Source organism: Salmo salar, chromosome ssa01, assembly GCF_905237065.1.
Source record: "Salmo salar chromosome ssa01, Ssal_v3.1, whole genome shotgun sequence".
NCBI lineage: Eukaryota > Metazoa > Chordata > Actinopteri > Salmoniformes > Salmonidae > Salmo > Salmo salar.
In genome coordinates this window covers 95,408,127-95,423,833 of record NC_059442.1, presented here as the reverse complement: position 1 = coordinate 95,423,833, position 15,707 = coordinate 95,408,127, and the positions used below count along the sequence as shown (strand labels likewise).

Below are 15,707 nucleotides of genomic sequence, written 5' to 3'. Positions count from 1 at the left end.
GGAACTGCCGGTCTGCAGCCAACAAGGCTGAGTTCATCTCAGCCTATGCTACCCTCCAGTCCCTAGACTTCCTGGCGCTGACGGAAACATGGATTACCACAGATAACACTGCTACTCCTACTGCTCTCTCTTCGTCTGCCCACGTGTTCTCGCATACCCCTAGAGCATCGAGCCAGCGGGGTGGTGGCACTGGAATCCTCATCTCTCCCAAGTGGACATTCTCTCTTTCTCCCCTGACCCATCTGTCTATCTCCTCATTTGAATTCCATGCTGTCACAGTTACCAGCCCTTTCAAGCTTAACATCCTTATCATTTATCGCCTCCAGGCCCCGGTTCCCTTGGAGAGTTCATCAATGAGCTTGACGCCTTGATAAGTTCCTTTCCTGAGGATGGCTCACCTCTCACAGTTCTGGGTGACTTTAAACCTCCCCACGTCTACCTTTGACTCATTCCTCTCTGCCTCCTTCTTTCCACTCCTCTCCTCTTTTGACCTCACCCTCTCACCTTCCCCCCCTACTCACAAGGCAGGCAATACGCTTGACCTCATCTTTACTAGATGCTGTTCTTCCACTAATCTCATTGCAACTCCCCTCCAAATCTCCGACCACTACCTTGTATCCTTTTCCCTCTTGCTCTCATCCAACACTTCTCACTCTGCCCCAACTCGGATGGTATTGCGCCGTCCCAACCTTCGCTCTCTCTCTCCCGCTACTCTCTCCTCTTCCGTCCTATCATCTCTTCCCTCTGCTCAAACCTTCTCCAACCTATCTCCTGATTCTGCCTCCTCAACCCTCCTCTCCTCCCTTTCTGCATCCTTTGATTTTCTCTGTCCCCTATCCTCCAGGCCGGCTCGGTCCTCCCCTCCTGCTCCGTGGCTCGACGACTCACTACGAGCTCACAGAACAAGGCTCCGGGCAGCCGAGCGGAAATGGAGGAAAACTCGCCTCCCTGCGGACCTGGCATCCTTTCACTCACTCCTCTCTACATTCTCCTCTTCTGTCTCTGCTGCTAAAGCCACTTTCTACCACTCTAAATTCCAAGCATCTGCCTCTAACCCTAGGAAGTTCTTTGCTACCTTCTCCTCCCTCCTGAACCCTCCTCCCCCTCCCCCCCCCCTCCTCCCTCTCTGCGGATGACTTCGTCAACCATTTTGAAAAGAAGGTTGACGATATCCGATCCTCGTTTGCTAAGTCAAACGACACCGCTGGTCCTGCTCACACTGCCCTACCCTGTGCTTTGACCTCTTTCTCCCCTCTCTCTCCAGATGAAATCTCGCGTCTTGTGACGGCCGGCCGCCCAACAACCTGCCCACTTGACCCTATCCCCTCCTCTCTTCTCCAGACCATTTCCGGAGACCTTCTCCCCTTCCTCACCTCGCTCATCAACTCATCCTTGACCGCTGGCTACGTCCCTTCCGTCTTCAAGAGAGCGAGAGTTGCACCCCTTCTGAAAAAAACCTACACTCGATCCCTCCGATGTCAACAACTACAGACCAGTATCCCTTCTTTCTTTTCTCTCCAAAACTCTTGAACGTGCCGTCCTTGGCCAGCTCTCCTGCTATCTCTCTCAGAATGACCTTCTTGATCCTAATCAGTCAGGTTTCAAGACTGGGCATTCAACTGAGACTGCTCTTCTCTGTGTCACGGAGGCTCTCCGCACTGCTAAAGCTAACTCTCTCTCCTCTGCTCTCATCCTTCTAGACCTATCTGCTGCCTTTGATACTGTGAACCATCAGATCCTCCTCTCCACCCTCTCCGAGTTGGGCATCTCCGGTGCGGCCCACGCTTGGATTGCGTCCTACCTGACAGGTCGCTCCTACCAGGTGGCGTGGCGAGAATCTGTCTCCGCACCATGCGCTCTCACCACTGGTGTCCCCCAGGGCTCTGTTCTAGGCCCTCTCCTATTCTCGCTATACACCAAGTCACTTGGCTCTGTCATATCCTCACATGGTCTCTCCTATCATTGCTATGCAGACGACACACAATTAATCTTCTCCTTTCCCCCTTCTGATAACCAGGCGGCGAATCGCATCTCTGCATGTCTGTCAGACATATCAGTGTGGATGACGGATCACCAGCTCAAGCTGAACCTCGGCAAGACGGAGCTGCTCTTCCTCCCGGGGAAGGACTGCCCGTTCCATGATCTCGCCATCACGGTTGCCAACTCCCTTGTGTCCTCCTCCCAGAGTGCTAAGAACCTTGGCGTGATCCTGGACAACACCCTGTCGTTCTCCACTAACATCAAGGCGGTGACCCGATCCTGTAGGTTCATGCTCTACAACATTCGCAGAGTACGACCCTGCCTCACACAGGAAGCGGCGCAGGTCCTAATCCAGGCACTTGTCATCTCCCGTCTGGATTACTGCAACTCGCTGTTGGCTGGGCTCCCTGCCTGTGCCATTAAACCCCTACAACTCATCCAGAACGCCGCAGCCCGTCTGGTGTTCAACCTTCCCAAGTTCTCTCACGTCACCCCGCTCCTCCGCTCTCTCCACTGGCTTCCAGTTGAAGCTCGCATCCGCTACAAGACCATGGTGATTGCCTACGGAGCTGTGAAGGGAACGGCACCTCCATACCTTCAGGCTCTGATCAGGCCCTACACCCAAACAAGGGCACTGCGTTCATCCACCACTGGCCTGCTGGCCCCCCTACCTCTGAGGAAGCACAGTTCCCGCTCAGCCCAGTCAAAACTGTTCGCTGCTCTGGCACCCCAATGGTGGAACAAGCTCCCTCACGACGCCAGGACAGCGGAGTCAATCACCACCTTCCGGAGACACCTGAAACCCCACCTCTTTAAGGAATACCTAGGATAGGATAAAGTAATCCTTCTAACCCCCCCCTTAAAAGATTTAGATGCACTATTGTAAAGTGGTTGTTCCACTGGATATCATAAGGTGAATGCACCATTTTGTAAGTCGCTCTGGATAAGAGTGTCTGCTAAATGACTTAAATGTAAATGTAAATGTAATATTGTTGTTTAGTATTGTTGCAAATTAGCTAAAGTTGTCTGTGATGAGATTTGAACACGCAACCTTTGGGTTGCTAGACGTTCTCCTTAAATGTGGACCAACCACCCTACCTGCTCCCAACCTGTTTTGCATGTCAGCAATCAGGTTTTCGCAACAAAACTTTCTAAATACAGAAATACAGCTGGTATGATACATTTTGCTCGTTGGCGTGTTCATCACCAAAATGCTTGTCAGTAGGTAAGACAGGACAGGTGGAACGGTCCAATCGTGATGGCAGATGCTTAAGCAAATGCCCTACAATTCTGTTAATATTTTAACAAGTTTTTTTTATAGCTAAATTATTATAATCTCCTATTACTTACTATTCAATCCAATACATTTCCAGTCAGTCAGTGAGCTGCTAGCTACTTCCCCAACTTCTGCGTTTTCCCCACGTCTCTTCGTCTCCATGGAGATGAGGCGCGCTCTCAAAACTTCAGGTAGAGTTGTGTGTGGTGGATTCAGACGCGCGCATGCTGTTTTTTTTCACCCTGTCCCTGGTGCATGGAAATGTTTTCCCGAAAATGATACAACAGGTCAGACCTGAGTGCATTCATGATGGTATAGGATACCCCTAACCCGTCCAAACTACCAGCTCCATCACTCCCCATATGGTCACCATGGAAACACTGCAGTGGTAAGAAAGTCATTGGGGGATTTATTTTTTATGGCTCACTTGCCAAATATGCAAGTTGGCTCTTTAGGGCCCTGCCTTTTGCTTCTCCCTAGCAACTGGTTGCTATGCTGCTATTTCTTTCCATGCTGTTGTTGGTGCAGTGTATGAGATTCATAACTAGGCCTAATCAACCTCCCCCTGCTGTGCATTGACATGTCAAACATGCTTGCCCTTCATCATGTGCTCACACCTATAGGCAACAACTCAGTCTAGTTCACAGTAATGCACTGGTTTTCCTGCTTCCTGTTTTCTTATGAGGCGGAAAGAAAATAATTGTACCCACTTTGAATGTGTGAAAATAATATTTACTGGTATCTCTACTTACTTCATTAATATCAGTCTGTTCAAGGCTTAGTTGGCCTTCCCTTGCACGGTACAAACACAATTAGGCCTAAAACTAAAGTACTGAAAATTCTTTAAAGTTGCAATCAGCAGTAGAAACAATAAGATGTTTGAACTAATCTCATGAGGCATTTCTAAATTATATTCTTCAAGAATCAATTGGTACATATCATATAGCTACTGCTGATCGCCCCTTTAATGGAAAATTAACTGCATGTCAAATTGTTGTGCTTACCTAACAGCCTGAGAATATGCCGGCCTACCCCAACTCCAGTAGCAGATGGTATATCTGCTGTGGAGAGATCATGGGATTAGAGAAAAAATAATCTCCACCCCATGATCCTCCAGGAGTCTGCACAACGTCTGAGTGCAGAGCGGAGTGGTGTGACGGATTACAGCTGCCTGAAGCACCTGAGGGAAGGAAGGTGTGTGCGGTATGCGGCCTGTGTGTGATATGTGCAGGGGAGGCGCTGTGTGTGAGGGAGGCTATGCTTTGGCAGAGAGAGAGAGAGTGAGTGTCAATCCCCAATAGCACCCTCTTCCATATTTAGTGCACTACTTTTGACCAGGGCTCATTAAGCTCTGGTCAAAAGCAGTGCACTAAATAGGGAAGAGGGGGCCATTTGGGATGCTGTCAAAGAGAGGTGATGGAGTATCAGTGGATTAACAGTGGATCCAAGGGCCAGAACTCTCTCTCTGGCGTAACACTGCCTCAGCTCTACATGACTCTGCTGATCGCTTCACATCAAACTTAACCCTCATTAATCTCTCCTCTTGCCCCTCACTGGATGCTTCCCAAATGCCATGCTCCCTATACCCTTTATGGTGCACTACATAGGGCTCTGGCCAAAATAAGTGCACTATGTAGAGAATAGGGTGCCATTTGTGACTAAGATTCTGTCAAAACCCCACGCACTGAAACCAGCAGCCCTGGGCTTGGCACACAGCTGGAGGGGGCATTTCTCACTGCCGTCCTTTAGCCTCAGCTTTCCTGCTGTAATATAGTAGGCTGCAGCACAGAGACATTGTATGACGATACATGCACCAGTTTACACCAAGGCTACAGATCACATTTGAAATGACAATCAAATAATCATTTGAATAAAATTTACATTTCGCATGTATGTGGTATGCACCTTTTTTTTTAAGACAATAGTATTCATTAAGTAATGTTGTATAGATCCTCTAAAGCAGACATGATCAATCTGTTGACCTTTCTTCCCCTAAGAGAATAGACCTACAAAATCTGCAGTCTCCAGAATGAGTCGCCTGCAGACCTCACATTTTTATAGCATAATTGCCTTACATCAAATGTCAAATGCCTTGGCCGTGGGGGAATGAACTAAAGATTTGATTGACATTGACCTTGTCTCCTCTTGAATAATTATTATGATCGGTTTAGACATTAGTGCCTCCCATTTTCATGATTTATGCATCGTCTTCTACCGCGCTGTGCACTGCCCGCTGCCAGTCAGAGGTTGCACCGGTAGGCGTGCTAGCGCTCCATACGTACTGCGGCTGTGGATCATATGACTTTTTCTTATGAATCGGTCCAGTCCTACACTTGATATATTTCCTGGGGTTAAATTACCGGCGGCGATGAAATAGGTAACTACGCAGTGTCGCGCGCTGCATGAACAAGTAGAGTGTTCTTTTTTGTTTTTGTTTATCTGTATATCCTTTCTTATATTATGGGTGAATTTTTATTGGAAATAGAAAGTCGATAGACATATCAGTTTAATATATTTGGCTAGACGGTGTAGACTATTTATTCGCTCTGTGACGGTAGTGGACTATTGATAACGTCAACTGTAGCTAGCAATTTCGCTTGAGGATCTCAAAGAAACCGGCTACGGGTATTTGCTGCAACTGATGCGAACTGGCTAGTGTCAGGCTGGAGAGACAAAGTTAAGCAAGGTAAGGATAGGTAAGGATACTGTAGGTTATGTCTTTATTTAGGCAGTAGGCTTGACATTAATTAAGCTGCATGCCATGTGTGAGAAATCCCATTTAAAAACAGACACATGCATGATCGATATCTCCCGCCTGATCCAAATAGCCAACTGTCAACGCTGTAGCCACCCTCCCCAGTCCCCACCTCCTACAAAAAGCAATTGTTCTATATATATTCTCTATATATATTTTTTAAAGTAACAAGCCTTTTGTTTGTCTCTGTACTTGACTATAAGCCATAAAACACTTTAGTGTGCATGCATATACGATACACACCCACCATGGTAAAGAGCTGTCCAGGATAATGTCACTAGTTCAAGGTAAAGAGCTGTCCAGGATAATGTCACTAGTTCATGGTAATGAGCTGTCCAGGATAATGTCACTAGTTCATGGTAATGAGCTGTCCAGGATAATGTCACTAGTTCATGGTAAAGAGCTGTCCAGGATAATGTCACTAGTTCATGGTAAAGAGCTGTCTAGGATAATTTCACTAGTTCATGGTAAAGAGCTGTCCAGGATAATTTCACTAGTTCATGGTAAAGAGCTGTCCAGGATAATTTCACTAGTTCATGGTAAAGAGCTGTCCAGGATAATGCCACTAGTTCATGGTAGAGCGCTGTTCAGGATAATGTCACTAGTTCATGGTAAACAGCTGTCAATGATAATGTCACTAGTTCATAGTAAAGAGCTGTTTTTTCTTGCTGTGTGGCTTCAGCCCAGTACCTACCTTATTCTGTCTCTTATCTGACATCTGGTTGGTTCCTCCTGACAGGGTCTTATGTGCTAATGATGGTTCAACATAGCCCTTGATCATGACTCTCAGTTCCATTACATTACACATAAGAGTCATTGGACGAAGGGGTCTTCTGTATGTTTTTTAGTATGTCACCTTAGTGTTCTTTGTTAAGAGCCCTGACTCTTGGTCTGAACATTAACATACAACACTTGCGTTACGGTTTTGGAAGCATAAGGACCTTATCTTTCATATTATTGAGTATACATTTTCTAGAAAACAAAACGTTAAAACACCTTTCTTTATAGGGTTAGTGTTCCCACATGGCCATATCTCTATGTTACAGTACATGTTTACTGAAGACAGACGGAAGACAGAGGGACGACCTGTGTTAATTAGCTATCTAGCATGTTTCCGAACACCTTTGTGTAATGGAAGAAAGCTGCCAGAAACTTGTCACTGAAAAATACTATCGTCTGCAACCAATGTTCCCTCAAAACAATTTAGTCACTGAAAAATACTATCGTCTGCAACCAATGTTCCCTCAAAACAATTTAGTCACTGAACAAATTTCAGGTCTGCTGAGCGCAAACTTCAACGTTGTAAATATTCTGTGCAACTTCACCATGCATTTACACTGAGGCTGTACCCGATTTAAGTCAACATTTTAACAGTGGCCAAGTAGGCTACTGTGGCTATTTGATCATAATGTAGGCATACCAGAGTGGCCTACCATAAAAAACAATGGGGAAAATGCATCCCATAACATTTTAACATGGAAATAGCTGTTCTATCATTCAGCCTACAATAGCAGCCAATGTGTGGTGCTCAATGTAGGCCTACATTCCATGAGACTTTTGAAAAAAACATGCAGGTCTTGACATTAACCTGTTTATCCACTTGTCCTTCGGACAAGGAGGTGACTGAAAATGTTGTCGTGTTTGATACGAGAAACTACTTTACAAAATGAAATGCATTATTATTCCCATCCCATTATTACAGAGAATCAGACAAATTATGCTACCCTCTGCCTATTGGCTACTTAGATTATTCAAGCCAGGATCAAAATACAACACTGCTCCTTTAAAACAAAAAAAAGCTCTTAACCTGACTGGCTTTTCAAAGATGCCTAGAAATGTACACGTTTTATGCTCTTGTAAGAAGCAATCACTCCCCTATTGCTGGCTATAAATGATCTATAACTGGGCTATTAACTCACTAACTAGCAAAGGATATGAACAAAATGTGCACATGTTGCTACATGCAGCTCTGGCTTTAATCTCAAAACAAGCACATCTCACTACCGCTAATGCTGTAAACACAGTACAGTTCAAAGCAAATGGCACAGAACCATGTATGACAAAGGTCTATTTGCATACAGGCCTACATCAGCTCTGATTGTTTATGCCGCTCCGGTATGTGTAGAGTATGGGCTTAGGGCGGCAGTGGCAGCGTAGCCTAGTGCTTAGAGCGTTGGACTAGTAACCGAAAGGTTGCAAGATCAAATCCCCGAGCTGAAAAGGTACAAATCTGTTGTTCTGCCCCTGAACAAGGCAGTTAACCCACTGTTCCTAGGCCGTCATTGAAAATAAGAATTTGTTCTTAACTGACTTGCCTAGTTAAATAAAGGTTAAATAAATTACTGTGTGTCAATGCAATAGAATTCTACTCCGATGCTTGCAAAAGCTCTTGCATAGTTTGTTTTGTTTCGGTATGTTGCATTGAAAGTGGCTAATATTGCGTCGACTCAATCACAATAAAGGGAAACGTTGATATTGTTAACAGGGAAAACTATAGAACAGTGGTACCAACCTTTTCTGAGTCAAGATCACTTTGAGTCAAAATTCAAGCTCTAATTCAAGATCTACCACTCAGATTTTTTTTATTGTACATGACTTAAAAACCGTAAGCCTATGCAACATCAACCAATTTCTGAGGTTTGTGCAGAAAGCTATAGGCCCAATACATTATCACCCCATATTGGCTTTGCTTGAATTGTTGTTCGGACCATATTTTTTAATTATATTTCAAAATTTGAGGTAGGCTATATGATCACACCAGTAATAAATCTGTTGTTGTACTACTTGTGAGGCACAGCTGATTGAGCATACATTTGAAATATTTGCTGTTTATTTTACTGGGCTGATGGTGCCTGCATCTGATGGTCAGTCACAGTGGAGGGAGAGAGCAGCAGACTGAGGGTCCGCTTCTCAACATCCCTCCACTTTTCCCTTTCTGACACTGACCAAAAAACTAATGGGGAAACTCGAGTCTGGCAACGCATTATTTCTGCCTCATGCACAAATTCATTTTGTTACTCCTATGAACAGAGAAAGTTAAATATTCCTCGATATTAAAAAAGACCCAAGCCGTTAATAATAACAACAATGCAAGCCTATAGATACACTTTCCTACTCATTCATTACTGCTGCACTGCTTGTTGTAGCGCTGAGTGGAAATGAGAAGAATGTGCATTTTATGGCTTATAATCAGGGGCGCAACTTTCACTGGGAACATGTCCCCCCACATTTTGAAATTGCATTTTTGCTCCTCCCCCAATTTTATAATTGAAATGTGATACAAAACGAGGCTACGGTGTGGTTTAGGACCATGCGGACGCCTCCGGCCGGTCGGGTAGGCTGTTTGGAGTGTTTATCTGACTGGAAAAATAATAGTGTTGAATACGAATTGTTGCCAGTGCTGAGAAAGAACTTAAACATGAACTCATTCATAAAAACAGCATCTCTTTAAACGTTTTGTATTCTCACAGTATCAACTTTGCTTAAGCTTTATTTTATGCCTGCTACAGTACTGCAGACAGTATTCTGAGCCATCCAATTGGCCAGCAGTAGGACCATAGTGCACTTGATTTGCTCTCCTGGCCCGCCGGGAAGGCAGAGATTGTACCTTCAGATATGTTCAGTAGAGTAGAGTAGATATGTTCAGTAGAGTAGATATGTTCAGTAGAGTACAGTACATATTTTTAGTTCAGTAGAGTAGAGTACAGTAGATATGTTCAGTACAGTACAATTAAGTGATAATGCCTGAGAAGCCGGTGTTTGGAGGATATATTGGCACGGGTGTTGTTAGGTCCGAGACGAAATGTGCCAATATTGTTGGCTTCAAGGGCATTATCACTTTTATTGAACGGGTTACCAACATATTCAAATAATGATTTACATATTTTTATTAAAAACATTATTATGATGAATTTATTCATACTATTTAATCTTTCCACAATATATAGTCCCGACACAAATCTAGGGTTGCTACCCAAGCCGGCTGGTCGTTTGTTCTATCGGTTCGGTTGCCAGAGACGCGACCCAGTCGTTTAGTCTTTTTGTTCTGTATCTATGGACGTGACCCAGCCATTCGTTCTAAATGTTCCAAGCAAATACTGGCTGGCAACTTTCTTATCCCTTGCTTGCTAGCTTTTTTCAATTGACATTTATTTGTATTTATCCATAAAAAGGATGCCAGCGGATTCATGATTTCGACTGGCTGAGAAACGCTGCCTGCCTGTCTGTCTCGTCCCGACTCCCACATGTTCATTACTATGGGACAGCTGGAAATCGAATTTGAATATTAAAACAGACAGCAAGGTTTATACAAATCTCCACTGTTGAAAACTAAATGTTATTAAAAAAGAGCTGTGAGATAATGTCTAGATCAAGTTTATAAATTGCCTGGCTGGGCTGGTGAGACAGTGGATTGCACAATCAGATGGAACAGAGAAAATAGGTATTTTAACGTCATAGATTTAGCTGGTGGTAACTTGTGGAATAGACACCAGCTGGAATGCGGTTTTAACCAATCAGCATTCAGGATTAGACCCACCCGTTGTATAATACAGTACATTATACTGTACTTTACTCTAGTGTGTGGTACTGAACTGTACTGTCCAAACATAGCCATAAAAAACTCTTATGAACTGAACATAACAGTATGCCAGTAGAAGGGAGGACAGTAGCAGGTGACCCTATGAGCTGAACATAGCAGTATGTCAGTAGAAGGGAGGACAGTAGCAGGAGACCCTATGAGCTGAACATAACAGTATGTCAGTAGAAGGGAGGACAGTAGCAGGAGACCCTATGAGCTGAACATAACAGTATGCCAGTAGAAGGGAGGACAGTAGCAGGAGACCCTATGAGCTGAACATAACAGTATATTAGTAGAAGGGAGGACAGTAGCAGGTGACCCTATGAGCTGAACATAACAGTATGCCAGTAGAAGGGAGGACAGTAGCAGGAGACCCTATGAGCTGAACATAACAGTATGTCAGTGGAAGGGATGACAGTAGCAGATGACCCAACGGCAGTTTGTGACAATTATGATTTTCCCATTGTAGCCAATTCAATTGCAGTAATTCCGTTACTGATTTTTTTTTGGTATTTCCGTTACAAACAGAATTACAAGTTTTGATCACTTAATTCATAAACTAACTTAAAAAAACTTTTATCCCTTTTTCTCCCCAATTTCATGATATCCAATTGGTAGTTACAGTCTTGTCCCATCGCTGCAACTCCCCTACGGACTCGGGAGAGGCGAAGGTCAAGAGCTGTGCATCCTCCAAAACACGACCCTGCCAAGCCGCACTGCTTCTTGACACACTGCTCACTTAACCCGGAAGCCAGCCGCACCAATGTGTCGGAGGAAACACTGTCCAGCTGGCAACTGTAGGTCAGCTTGCAGGCGCCTGGCCCGCCACAAGGAGTCGCTAGAGTGCAATTGGACAAGGAAATCCCGGCCAGCCAAACCCTCCTCTAACCTGGACAATTGTGCACCGCCTCATGGGTCTCCTGGTCACAGCCGGTTGCGACACAGCCTGGGATCGAACCCGGGTCTGGAGTGACACCTCAAGCACTGTGATGCAGTCCCTTAAACCCCTGCACCACTCGGGAGATAAACAAACTTGATATCAGTAAAAACACTACAACTAATTGATAGGTTTACCTTTACTTATTACTTATATCTTCAAGATGCAGTATGTGGGTTTTTGGTAGCTGAATCCCAGGCACAAGGCAATGTTTCTTAAACTTACAGAAGGCAAAACTAAATAGTGTTGATATTAGTCGGCAGGGGTCTTTACTTCAACATTATTGTGTTTTGATGTATTTCTAATACCTTTTAACTTTTTCTGGTAGATGTTGTAGAAGACCTCTTTTCCATCTGTTTGACCAGATATCAAAGCCTTTGCTTATTCAACATTATGGAATAAGGGATGGAAAATTGTTGAAAAATGTATATATGCCTTAATTACTCAAAAATATAGACTCTTAGCTTTCATTTGACACCCAATTTGATGTGCTCCTATGAATTTCACATGTTGGACCCATCTCTCTCGGTTTCTTTCTATTTCGTCTCTCTCTCTCTATTTGTCTCTCTCTATTTTTGTACCTCTCTCACCCCCTCTCCATCCCACACTCACATCTGTGATTTTAGTATGCTGGAGACAGTGAGGGTGTTTTGAGGATTGGTTTCCATTATGAGGTCATGTTTTCTGCTGTCTAGTGTTTAACTGTCATTTCACTGCGTTATCTTTGTCCACCAGGAGTGTCAAGGCCTTAGTTTCCACCGACCCAGCCAGACACCATCCCACAGACAGGTCATGGATGGAACCGTGAGGTTGGAATGGACAGATTTGTTTTAAGATACAACAGTAAATCAGTTTATATCGTTTCAAAAATCCTATTCAGTCACATGTAACGTCATTCTTGGTCACCCTTGGGCAATTCCACTGGAACAGAATTATGCTTTGACACAGTTTTTTTACTTCAAAATATATGCCAAACAAAAACCACTGATTTCAAAGTTTACTCTGCACAATTACTACTTTGAACAATTTACACAGTAAATACTGGAAAATCGGTGCAGATGCAAAGTTTAGTAACAAAATCAGTGTAAAATCTCCTTCAGTTTTATTCTCTTACTAAACTTTGTATCTGCACAGTTCTTTCTGTAAATGTGTTTAACACATTTTCAGTGGAACTTGTTGAAAGTAGTCCTTGTGCATAGAGTTCTATGGTTTGTTATGCTTTGAATTTCTTTTGTTTGGTATACATTTTGAAGTGAAAAATTTGAGTCTCAGTGTAATTGCATTACAATTGAATTGCCCCCCTTTCTGGATCAAACTACACAAGAACTGTGACTATTTGCTGCCGGGCATTGGAATCTACAGTAGCTTTGCTACACAACAGGGTACTTGTGGATATTTTATGCTTCACCAGTAGTAGGTCTTACTTGGAGTGGTTAGAATGGATTTAGGGATTTCTGCCGACACAAGAAGTGTAATAATATTGCTCTGTCAGGTTTGAGACTGCTGCATTTTATCAGCCACCAGCCGGAGAGGAGAGCTGCGGGTGCACTCTTAAAAAAAAGTGTTCCAAAAGGGTTCTTCGGCTGTCCCCGTAGGATAACCCTTTTTGGTTCCAGGTAGAACCCTTTTTGGTTCCATTTAGAACTCTTTTTGGTTCCATGTAGAACCCTTTGTGGGTTGAAATATCAAAACGAACTCTGAACCAACTATATTCATTTGGGGACAGGTCGAAAAGCATTAAACATTTATGGCAATTTAGCTAGCTAGCTTGCTGTTGCTAGCTAATTTTCCTCGGATATAAACATTGTGTTGTTATTTTACCTGAAATGCACAAGGTCCTCTACTCTGATAATTAATCCACAGATAAAAGGGTAAGCGGAGTTTGTTTCTGGTAATCTCTCCTCCTTCATGCTTCTTCTTCTTCTTTGGACTTTGTATTGTGGTTGGCAACCAACTTTAAAGTGCATTATTATCACCAACTGGACTGGAGTGTGAACCTCAGTTCATCTTTCAATCACCCACGTGGGTACATGCTCCTAAAAACCAATGAGGAGATGGCACGTGGTTATATGCTCCTAAAAACCAATGAGGAGATGGGAGAGGCGGGACTTGCAGCGCGGCTAGCGTCACTGATTGAATAACATGTATATGTACATTTATTTTGCAACACTCACGCATGCGACGTTAGCGGTGTGGTCAGCATGTTAGCTTCTAGATAGCAATTTTTTTTCCTAAAGGCTGTGGGTGTCCCTCTCTGGATGCATTCCAAATGGCAAAAGCATTGCACTATGTAAGGAGCAGGGTGTTATTTGGGACGCAGACTCTCTCTCCCATGCTCTCTGCTCTCCCTGTCTCTTTCTCTTTCTGTCTCTCTCTGAATGTTATCAGCAGTGAAAATGTGAGGCGTTTTCCTGGCGAGGTATTAAAGGTGTCATTATCTGGGGTATTGTGATTCATTTCCCTCAGCTCTGAGGTAAATGGCAACTCTTTATGCGCCTTTAATCAGGAAGAGCAGTCATGGAAATCATAGAGAAAGAACGGTCGGTTGTCATGGAAATAATCTCAGATGGGTGCTTTATAGTTACATTTTTGGGTGGGATGGGTGTTGAATCTTTAGTGTAGAAGCCTCATTTGTTTTGCGAGGGAATTTTTTATGTATTTTTTGTTGTTGTGCAAATCCACCCTCCCTGACGAATAACTAAATTTGTATGCAAAAGCAATCTATTTAATGCAAGCCAGGCAAGCGGAATAGTACTACCGCAATACATGTATATTAGGCAGCAGAAATCACCTCTCCCCATAGGAAACATATCAGACAGAACATCCATGGTGGAAAATGTTAAAGATCTGATTTCTGATATGATAGCCCTGTGTGGATTAGACACTGAGCTGAACTCCTTTAATGCGCTAAGGATTCTCCACAGGCTTTGCCACACACATTCATACATTCTGCTTTGATTCTGTAAATACGGTGCTGCAGATGAAGTGTCCTTACAGCTCCTTAGTCGTCCTTTTATAGGGATCCTGGGTACATCCCAATTGGCACCTATTCCCTATATAGTACACTATTTTCGACCAGGGCTAATGGGGCTCTGGTCAAAGTAGTGCACTATATAGGGAATATGATGCTATTTGGGACACACCCATAGAGATTCTAACAGAGATAAACAACAAGGCCTTTTTGCTCAGCCTCTGAGCTGTGTGTCTGTCAAAGGCTGCTGTGGGTTGTGTGTCTGTCAAAGCAGTTTGTGGGCTGGCTGCGGTGGGCTGTCTTCTCCTTTGTCAGCTGTGCTGCCGGGAGTTGGAGACGGGTCATTCCATGTCATTTCAGCAAGCCATGACACCCACAATCTCAGATTGTTCTGAAATAGTTTCTGTAGTTAGAAACGTAAGATTAGCATTCCTGAAACATTATTTTGTTGACAATTTCTCAGAGATCAAATTAAAAAAGCTAATAGATTGCACCAAAATTGGCCCTTTTAATTCATAGGATGTGCGTAATATTACACCAATATATTACCCAACATCCGATTTGAACCAAACTTTTCCTACCATTGAGTAAGACATGAGGAATCCAATAAAATGGTCAAAAGCCACCCACAGACTCCCCACGCCAATCCCACCCCAACAACCAGTATACAGTATCAGTTCTCTATGTTTATAAAGATGCAGTTTGGAGTATTGCTTCTTTATTGTAATGTATTTTTTGTGAATCTGGTGCTGTTTTTTCTCACTGTTTAGAGAAATGAGCCATTGAAGTCGCTTTATTTACCATAAATTAGTGTGAAAGTACCTGTTTTTTTTTTGTGAGAGAAGTTTTGGTTTATTTCATACCATTTACGAGTTGTCCATTTATTGTCTTTTGTTTGGAGCGCTCTTGTCAATATTCAGTAAAGAAATGCATCTTATTAGGCATAGAAGTAGATCTAGACTACCTGGCCTGCACACAAATGTAGGTCTATAAATGTGCCCATTTGGAAATCTGATACTATTTCTGATTGTCTTAGCTCACCATAATGGTGGAGCTTCTCAAAGTATTTTTTTCTTCGCCTCAAACAGCAAGTAAACAAAGTATGTTTTAACATCCATTGAGAAGGACAATAGTTCCTCAACGTTGCCTATTTGAAAATTCTTTCCAGCTCTCTCTTTCGATAACCCCTCAGCATGAAAGGGGAAATAA

At 43.5% G+C, this 15,707-nt stretch overlaps 1 protein-coding gene across 1 annotated transcript in view; it reads left to right on the top strand.

Annotated features, from left to right (window-relative positions):
- Positions 1-5,268: 5,268 nt before the first annotated feature.
- Positions 5,269-15,707, top strand: part of LOC123744734 (protein TANC2) — a 229,658-nt gene continuing 219,219 nt past the window's right edge. The window contains exon 1 of the mRNA XM_045724545.1: positions 5,269-5,942. The gene's annotated coding sequence lies outside the window, so the exon portion shown is untranslated. The remainder of the gene's footprint in view (positions 5,943-15,707) is intronic.